This window comes from Sander vitreus, chromosome 23 (assembly GCF_031162955.1).
Source record: "Sander vitreus isolate 19-12246 chromosome 23, sanVit1, whole genome shotgun sequence".
In the NCBI taxonomy this organism is placed as follows: domain Eukaryota; kingdom Metazoa; phylum Chordata; class Actinopteri; order Perciformes; family Percidae; genus Sander; species Sander vitreus.
In genome coordinates, this window is record NC_135877.1 from 7,210,296 (window position 1) to 7,219,699 (window position 9,404).

The 9,404-nt window shown below is 40.0% G+C and overlaps 6 non-coding genes across 6 annotated transcripts; all 6 read left to right on the plus strand.

The window, feature by feature from the left end:
* Positions 1-332: 332 nt before the first annotated feature.
* trnal-cag (transfer RNA leucine (anticodon CAG)) lies at positions 333-415 on the plus strand. The gene has a single exon. It is a non-coding gene; the product is annotated as a tRNA-Leu (tRNA).
* A 284-nt stretch (positions 416-699) lies between these two features.
* On the plus strand, positions 700-782 carry trnal-cag (transfer RNA leucine (anticodon CAG)). Its single transcript has one exon. It is a non-coding gene; the product is annotated as a tRNA-Leu (tRNA).
* A 263-nt stretch (positions 783-1,045) lies between these two features.
* On the plus strand, positions 1,046-1,128 carry trnal-cag (transfer RNA leucine (anticodon CAG)). The gene has a single exon. It is a non-coding gene; the product is annotated as a tRNA-Leu (tRNA).
* Positions 1,129-1,581: 453 nt separating this feature from the next.
* trnal-cag (transfer RNA leucine (anticodon CAG)) lies at positions 1,582-1,664 on the plus strand. Its single transcript has one exon. It is a non-coding gene; the product is annotated as a tRNA-Leu (tRNA).
* Positions 1,665-2,069: 405 nt separating this feature from the next.
* Positions 2,070-2,152, plus strand: trnal-cag (transfer RNA leucine (anticodon CAG)). Its single transcript has one exon. It is a non-coding gene; the product is annotated as a tRNA-Leu (tRNA).
* Positions 2,153-3,843: 1,691 nt separating this feature from the next.
* On the plus strand, positions 3,844-3,926 carry trnal-cag (transfer RNA leucine (anticodon CAG)). The gene has a single exon. It is a non-coding gene; the product is annotated as a tRNA-Leu (tRNA).
* Positions 3,927-9,404: the final 5,478 nt, after the last annotated feature.

The window sequence follows — 9,404 nt, forward strand, 5'->3', positions numbered from 1 at the left end:
TGGTGCTCTTAGTGTCATCTATAACATAACATCTCCCAATTCATTGTCTATTGAGCGGTTCCATACTTTATATTTGATAGGGCTGTCAGAATTGGCCAAAAAGGTGTCGAATATTCGTTTTCAAAAACCACAGAGCTTTGAATATATTCGAACATCTATTTTTGCGCATTATGTCCATAACCCACTTATGTCCATAACCCACATAAACCACTACAACGGGAGACATAAGTATTACTACTACTACTACTCTACTACTATTACATTTTATCTACTCAAGTGTGTTTTCAGTCACAGTGTTTTCATGTGTCAGCTATGTCAAGTCAGTGTCAACAGTCAGGATGGCCGAGCGGTCTAAGGCGCTGCGTTCAGGTCGCAGTCTCCTCTGGAGGCGTGGGTTCGAATCCCACTTCTGACATCCTGTGTTTTTCGCTGCTACTGTTCTTTATAACACAGGACCATCAGGGAGCCATTATTTCTGTCCCTGTCAGATTCCATGTCACTTACTGTATACTCTGTTTTAGACCAGTGGTGGCGCCTGCATAGAGCTGCATGAGGCAGGACATGACACAATGTACTGTATCATAGCCACTTCATAATATGGTCATAAACAACCTAGTCTCTTTTATTAAATTTGTTAGCTGGTGAAGTAATTTGGCAAGCTAGCCAACTGATGTCAGCTATATTTAGTTGTTATCTACAGTCAGGATGGCCGAGCGGTCTAAGGCGCTGCGTTCAGGTCGCAGTCTCCTCTGGAGGCGTGGGTTCGAATCCCACTTCTGACAGTCTGTGTTTTTTGCTGCAACTGTTCCTTGTAACATGAGACCATCAAGGAGCCATGGCATTTGGAAGAATGCCACAAATGTAAATCATATGGCGTTTTTCCATTACATGGTACCTACTCGACTCTACCGTTAGCAGGTACCAGGGACTTTTTTTCGTAATGGAAAACCAAAAAAGGCGAGTAGAGTCGGGCGAGTCGAGCAGATACCACGTAATGGAAAAAGCGGTGTTTTGGTACGTCAGTTACATTTAGTACTCATCAGCAGTCAGGATGGCCGAGCGGTCTAAGGCGCTGCGTTCAGGTCGCAGTCTCCTCTGGAGGCGTGGGTTCGAATCCCACTTCTGACAGCCTGTGTTTTTTCGCTGGAACTGTTCTTTGTAACATAAGACCATCAGGGATCCGTAGCATTTGGATGAATGCCACAAATGTAAATCATAGACTGTTAATATTAAGGAGCAACGCATCCGGTTCGGCGAAGTGCTGCAATTGCGGAAGTGCCTTAAACCTGCATTCTATCTGAATTCCAGCAGGGGGCGACACGTGCGGTTGCAAAAGGAGGTCGGTTTCTGTAGAAGTCTATGAGAAAGTGACCCATTTCTCACTTGATTTATTACCTCAGTAAACATTTTGAGTTTATGGTTTCAATCGCTAGTTTTAAGTCAGATGGCATCTCACTTAGATATTGCTGTTCAGTTAAATACTAAAACCTGGTTTGAAGCTGAAGTTACCTCGTTAATGTCAAATCTTGCTTCGTAGTACAGGCCTCAGGTGTTGGATGCTACATTTGGTAGTCGTCAGCAGTCAGGATGGCCGAGCGGTCTAAGGCGCTGCGTTCAGGTCGCAGTCTCCTCTGGAGGCGTGGGTTCGAATCCCACTTCTGACAGCCTGTGTTTTTCGCTGGAACTGTTCTTTGTAACATAAGACCATCAGGGATCCGTAGCATTTGGAAGCTTTCAAAACAATGTAATAATTGTGGAATTTCCCACTCTCCACAAGTCTGTGAACGCAGCATGACAAGGTTCCCGGTTGCGATCATACTGGCCAATCTACTCAAACTTCAACAGGCTTGTGCTTTAATACTGCCATCTAGTGGGCACTTAGTGGAAACACCACATTAAATTAATATGTGTCAAGTACGAAATGGTCTACAAGCTACATTTTATTAAGTCACAAGTGGCTCAAGAGAAAAATGGATGTCACTAGCCAAGCTAGCCAGTTTACCAGCCAGCCCCGAAGTCTGGATGAATTAGCTGACGTTATCCACTCAAGACAGTGTTTTGGTACAGCAGTCAGGATGGCCGAGCGGTCTAAGGCGCTGCGTTCAGGTCGCAGTCTCCTCTGGAGGCGTGGGTTCGAATCCCACTTCTGACAGCCTGTGTTTTTCGCTGGAACTGTTCTTTGTAACATAAGACCATCAGGGAGCCATGCAGAATGCCACAAATGTGAATCAAGGAATTATTTCTGTCCGTGTCAGATGCCATCTCACTTAATGTATAGAGTCTGTTTTAGGCCAGCGGTGGCGCCTACATAGAGCTGCCTGAGGCAGGACATGACGCCATGTACTGTCACATAGCCACTTCATAATTTAGTCATAAACAATCTAGACTCTTGCCATTTCTTGAATTTGTTAGCTAAGGGTTATTTCGCAAAACCTAGATAGCGAATTAAGCCGGGATTTCCCCGTTATCCTGGATGACTTAAACCTTGACTCAGTTTCACGAAAGCAGAAGCGCCTACGTTTCCATGGAGATTTATTCTGTGCAGCTAGCCTGCTCCTGGCCAGGCTAACAGCCAGGATTTATTAATCCTGGAGCCTTTTTCTGTTCACTCAGCAGTGGTTTTACCCTATTATTATCAGTAGGGCTGAAACGAGTCCTCGAGTAACTCGAATAATTCGATTACTAAAAATCCTCGATGCAAAATGATTTGCCTCAAAGCTTTGTTTCATCAATGTTACCAACGTTGTATCGCTCACGGTGTTTCCGCACGGATGATTATTACTGTCGCACACTGGGCTGACGCTGCTGTCGACACATGCCATGAAGAAAAATAGCGTAAATAGTGAGGGGCTAAGAGAAGAGACAGGCTTGAGAAAACGACAGAAAGTGTCCAAAGTTTGGAATCAGTTGTGGTGACCACAATATGTAAACTTAATATGTTTAGTTTTTTGAGAGATGATATTGTAAGCAACGTAGGCAATACAAATGAAGCTTTTTCCAAAAATTAAACCAAACTATTGTCTATTATTGCTCTTCAATAAAACAAAAGTATTTCTTATCCGATTACTTTGATTAATCGATGGAATAATTGGTAGAATACTCAATTACTAAAATAATCGATAGCTGCAGCACTAATTATCAGCCTGCATTAAAATACAACAGGTAGATATTGCTGTTCAGTTAAATACTGTTATTGTTATACATTATTATTAAATCATTTAATTTCATGACCATATGGCCTTAGCAATAAACAGGCCGTTCTTTAATGCCACCAACTGTTGTTTAGTACCCTTTTTTTTCCTTTTCTTTTTTTACTTTCTTAAAAAGTATCGGTTCAGGCACCGTTAATTATGTATGCGATTAATTTTTATTAATTAATCACAGAGTATGTAATTAATTAGATTACATTTTTTAATCGATTGACAGCCCTAATATATATATATATATATATATATATATATATATATATATATATATATGTTCGTCTTTCTTAGTTATTTATTTTATTACACATTCATTACTAAGGCTACTTTAAACAGTTTAAAGATCAGCTTTCAAAACAATGTAATAATTGTGGAATTTCCCACTCTCCACAAGTCTGTGAACGCAGCATGACAAGGTTCCCGGTTACGATCATACTGGCCAATCTACTCAAACTTCAACAGGCTTGTGCTTTAATACTGCCATCTAGTGGGCACTTAGTGGAAACACCACATTAAATTAATATGTGTCAAGTACGAAATGGTCTACAAGCTACATTTTATTAAGTCACAAGTGGCTCAAGAGAAAAATGGATGTCACAATGAGGTAGATAATGGGTGTATTGTTTGTTTTACATAAGTAGTCAGGATGGCCGAGCGGTCTAAGGCGCTGCGTTCAGGTCGCAGTCTCCTCTGGAGGCGTGGGTTCGAATCCCACTTCTGACATGACTTTTTTTGTTTTTCTTCATGTAAACCCGCAATGAAACTACATATACTGTACATGATCATACGTACCAGCTGGTAAAATACACGTAAAAAAACCTGTATTTAATACATTTTTATTTAAATATCATTTCTCAGTAAGTCTGGCTTGGTTTGCCTCTGTCCATTAAAATCCACTAGAGGGCAGGAAAGACCAGTTAACATGTAAAAGTCTACTGTGATTGCTGCTTAGTTAATGATATATCAAACAGACCACACAGCCCCATCGTTTTGAGGAATCACATATAACTTTGCAGGTAGTCCACATTTTAAATTATTATTAACTTGTCAATTAAAGAATAACCAACATTGTAGAAAAGTTCCCAAAGTTGTGTTGGTGTTGCTGTTGTTTAGTGCAGTTGACCATGTTGTGTTTTGTGTTTCACGCTTACTCTCGTTTATTCAGAGACTCAGTACGTCGGGTCAAAATATGTAACATTGTGTTTAAACATGTTGATACTTTTTACACTTGTTGTTAAGATTGTTCAGTACTTTGTGGTTGAGTAAAATAAGAAATTGGTGGTGTTAAATACTGTTATCTGTGCTGCTATTGAGGCTTCTCTATAACATCCGGTCCAGGATTTTCACAATAAAAGCATCAAGCCTTTTAGTTAGTTGGAGGCTTTAAAGCGTATCATAGATAACAGGAAAGTGCTGTCTACGTTAGCAGTAACTTAACGGATGGTAGAAAATCTATGAGAATCCCATATAATAAGTGTTTGAATCCCTTTTCTCTGCTTACATAATTGGAGTTTAAGAGATATATAGCCATATGCAGACTATTGTTTGTTTTATGTTCGGTAATGTATATTAGTGCATAAGAAGGAATGAGTGTATACATATGTTTCCTTTATTCATTTGTATTTTGTTCCTCTCTTTTATAGAAACCACACTCACACTGAAACATACACAAAAGAACGAGGAAGAAATAAACGGAAAAAGAACATCTCTCAGCTCTTCATTTATTTATTCATGGGGTATTTGGCCTTAAGTGGTGTTCTGGCCGACACACCTGCGTGAACTTAGTGATAACCCTATAACTAGCACCTAGACTGAGCATCTACCCATTATCTACATTACAAACATGTTTGAATGCTATCACTAGAATTATGTGGTATGTATTCAGATTAGGTAAAAGAGAAAGTACAATACAAAAAATGTGTTGTGTCATTAACATTTTTATTTGTAATATGCAGTTACTATGGATATCCTGAATACTGGTTTTACATAACAGATGTTAACAAATACCCAGGTTGAAATGTACAGTATGTAACCATTTTTATTTGTGAACACCTCAGACTATCAATGCAAAGACACTGTAACCTGTGAATACTAGTTTATTAGAGACAAAAAGTGGGTGTAACACAAAACTTGACATTCGAAGGATGCATTAATAATCATATAATATTAACTAGGGCTGTCAAACAATTACAATTTTTTAATCGCGATTAATCGCTGAATGTCGCTGAAAGGGTCTGTTAGGCACGACGCAAAGCAGAGTGAAGTGTAAAATAAATTAATAAATGCCGGCATGCGATTAAAAACAATTAATCGCATCGCGTCGGCCCTTAATCGCATCGCGATTAACGCGTTAACGCTGACAGCCCTAATATTAACATGTAGATATCAGTTATTACATAAAGTCTTTTCTGTGTTCTCAGTCAGATATAGTAGCCATGTTCATCATGTAGCTGCACAGACAATACCAAAGGATTGCTTTTTTGGTTGGTTAAGTCTTTTCATGGGATTTCTTGATTAATAATAAAAGGATGAAACTGTTAATTTTGTCCCTTAAGGGGTTGAATAAAAAATGTAAATTGACCCAAAGGGGCTTAAATAACTCATTGAAAATTACACCTCCTGCTACAGTGTAACTACCAAGCATGACACATGTAGCTGTAACATCTTCAGGTCAGTACTGTCTTTGATGGTCCTGCTGCAGCAGCTTCACAGTGCGTGCTTTGTCCTCTCTTTGCTGCTTTTCACGTCTGGTCTTTGTCTTGTCTCCTCGTGTCGTTTCCTCTCCTCTCTCTAAAAGACCAATGTTTTCAGAAAGCATGTTGGCTTCTTGTCTTGTTTGAAATATGAATACTAAAAAAATCTAAGTGAGAGAGTTTCTAGTTAATGCTGTTTCTTCTCTCTGTCAAAGCAAAGCAAACAACAGATATAGGGATAACATAACTGTTAATAATTTTAACAATCACATAAAAATAAGAACTATTGATCACAATAGAAATTCTGATAATATTGTGTATAATATGTATACTTATCTTTTTAAAGAAGACGGGTCCCAGTGCATGGTTTCTCCTCTCCCTGTGAAAGACAAATGGCAGATACAAGAAAAAAAGCAGGTAATAACTTCATCAACGAGGTAAACAGAAAAACTCACGTTCAGTACAGAGATTTGAATACAAACATAGGGTAATTGTGTATTTATCTTTTCAAAGTAGAGGGTTCACAATTGCACGCTGTCCTCCCTCCTCTTGTCTCATCAGGTCTTTTCCTTGTTTCTTCCTCGTGTCGTTTTCTTCCCTCTCTCTAAAAGACAAATGGCAGTCTAGGATGGTATTAGTTAAAAAAAAAAAAAAAAAATTCAAAAGCCAGAGGAACTATCCATTTGTACTTGATAAAACAGATAAAAATGTATACTTAATTTTTTTTAGGAGAGGGTTCACAATGTATGTATGTCTCTTTTCCTTGTCTCGTCCAGACTTCTCTCCTCTTCTTTCTCTGAAAGACAAACTGCAGATATGGGTGATTACAGTTACTGCAGATACTGTTGTAATTATAGGGTTCTACTACACCATAAACACTATTAAAGATTAAGATGATCTGTTAAGGACTACTTAGCCATTTGTTAACTCTTCCTGTGTTTTCTTCTCTGCAGGCAGACTGGCAGGTCTGGTTAGCTGAGAGAGCTAAACGCAGGTGGACTTAATAATGTATTCACTGGCCTCTATCTTGATTGGTCCCTTCTGTTCCTGCTTTTTCTATCAGCCTGTTCTTCCTCGTCCACCTGCCTGTCTTTGGTGGACCAGTAGTGTGGTTGGCTCTGACACTGATCCTGCAGCTGTTGCACTAGGCCTTCTCATTCCTAGCTAGCAAACTGAAGTCTTTAGCTTGTGATGCTGGTGATGAGTCCGATTCATTAAATAATGTTGCATGTATTTCTAGCTCAAGAAAATACATTCAACGGTATTTAAAGAAATCCATCTGAAGTGCTAGTGCTGTGCAAGGCTGCAGGGGGGCCTGTGTCTGTCCCAACACTCTTAGGGCAGATGATGGAGTAAACCACAATTTAGAGTTCTTAATTCCTCCTGGATGGAAAAAAAAAATTGATTGTCTTTCGAGAGAGCTCCTATCTCAAGTGATGCTCATAGCTCCCTCGTAGTTCCCACCAGATCAGACACACAGGCCAGCACCAAGAAATAAAGAAAGGTGCAATACACACCGGTGCAAGACGCACCAAAAAACACTGACCTGTGTACCACAACCATGGTGAGACAAACTATATACAAATGTACAATAATAACCCCTCAGTCAGCCCCAGTGCATGACGCTACCGTGGAAGCCCTCAGGGGTAAAAAAAAAAGAATCCAGCTTCTCAATCTGCCAGATGTTTAAAAGACCAAAAGGTGCAGCAGAGCAAATGTCCATCACAGTCTCAAGCGTTTCTTTGGTGGAGACTGGCTGCTACTGCTGCTCTCCTCTGTGTCCTTTCTCTTCTCTGGTCTCGGAGGCCTTGCAAACTGTGCAACTTTTTTGGTGAACTGACAGAAGACCGACATGAGAAGGTGGCCATCTGCACTATAGTCGGTCACCCTCCAGCGGTTGGTCAGCTCAGTGCACTCAGAGCTGTACACAGGGGAGATCACTCTGGTGACAGTCGCGCCGTCCAACTCCAAGATGCAGAAATAGTTTCTGCGGTCGGCCCTCAGGGCTCTGAGCTCCGTCCTCTCGGGAAGAACTGGGGTCAGCACGTTTGGAGGAGAGGAGCTCGAGCCCGCTGTAGGCACCATCACACCTGCTGGGGCCTCCATCAGAGGAGATGGTGGGTCGTTCTCACTCTGGCTGGTAGGAAAGGGTGTGGCCATCTGGAGCGAGCGGAAGAATCCCTTAAAACGAATGAAAGGGTAGTCCTTGGAACCTACGAGGAGGCTGTGGTACAGGCTGAGGATGAAGTTGGACATGGAGGGGATGTCGCTTTTACTCAGTGGACGGTTCCTCAAGTTTGTCACAATCAGTTGAAGGACTTTTCCTGGCATTGGCAGGCATCCTAAATTGAAAGAGGACAAAAAGGAAAACATTAGTCATGTCATGATCGGACCAATTAAAGCCTATGGCTTTAAAACACAGCACTTTTAAACACTTCACAGCAGGGCTTATTGTTCATGTGTTTAAGCCCAGAAAAAAAAAAAAGCAGTATTATGTAATGTATTATTTCAAATCATAATATTCTCTGAATAATGGACAAAACAATATGCTACGTTAAAACAATAAAAATGGTACACATTCACATAATTTTGGACTATTATTATTACTACCATATCTGTGTCTAAAACGTTTGAAAAGCTAGAGCAGATCATTAAAGACAAAACTTGGAAAAGAAGTCCACTGGGCACCAACTGCAATCATTAGATCTGAGCAATCTAACGTTAATCAAGTCATTTAGTTAGTTTTACATTCAATTGGCTTAGGCGTTGCCCAAAACTGCTTGATTTAGTGACCAACAAGGTCACATTTAGTCGCATGTATTGCAATTAGTCAAACGTATAGCCTATGCATTGGCATTCAGCACTTGTGTCACTAAACCGTCCAGTTAGGGAAGATCAACTCGGTGAAGGTTGACCACCCTGACGTCAGAAAAAAAGAATATTCTGACGTCGTTTCCATAGCGCGTGCAATATACACTACTTTTAGCATTTTTCAAAAAAATGGCCTAGTCGCCTAATCTCTATACTTTTTATATTAACTCGACGACCCTGGTGCATTAACTCACAACTTAATGTTTAATAATCGCTACATTAATAATCACATTTTCCACCGGTCACCTGTATAGTTATAAAAAGTAATCATTTGACATCCAAATAACAGCGTAACTCAGCTGTGATGGTTTCACGGTGGCCTGGGGAAAGGTTTTCACCCTTGGAACAAGATGAAATAACTCATATTTAATTTTCAAATTGTATTATATTCTATTGTATTATACTAGCTATATAATATAATATTATTATATAACTATATTATGATTTATGTAATAACTTTAAAGAGGAATAACACTTAAAAGTGGTCTATAGACTGTATTTTACCAAATGGTTCTTGCAGCCGGACGATGCCGATGGACAGCAGGTGTTTCTCCCGGCGTAAACCAGCGAAGGCCATTTTTTGGACACTTGAACCTGATGCTTGTTCCTGATGATTTCCACAGTTCAGAGGCTGTTT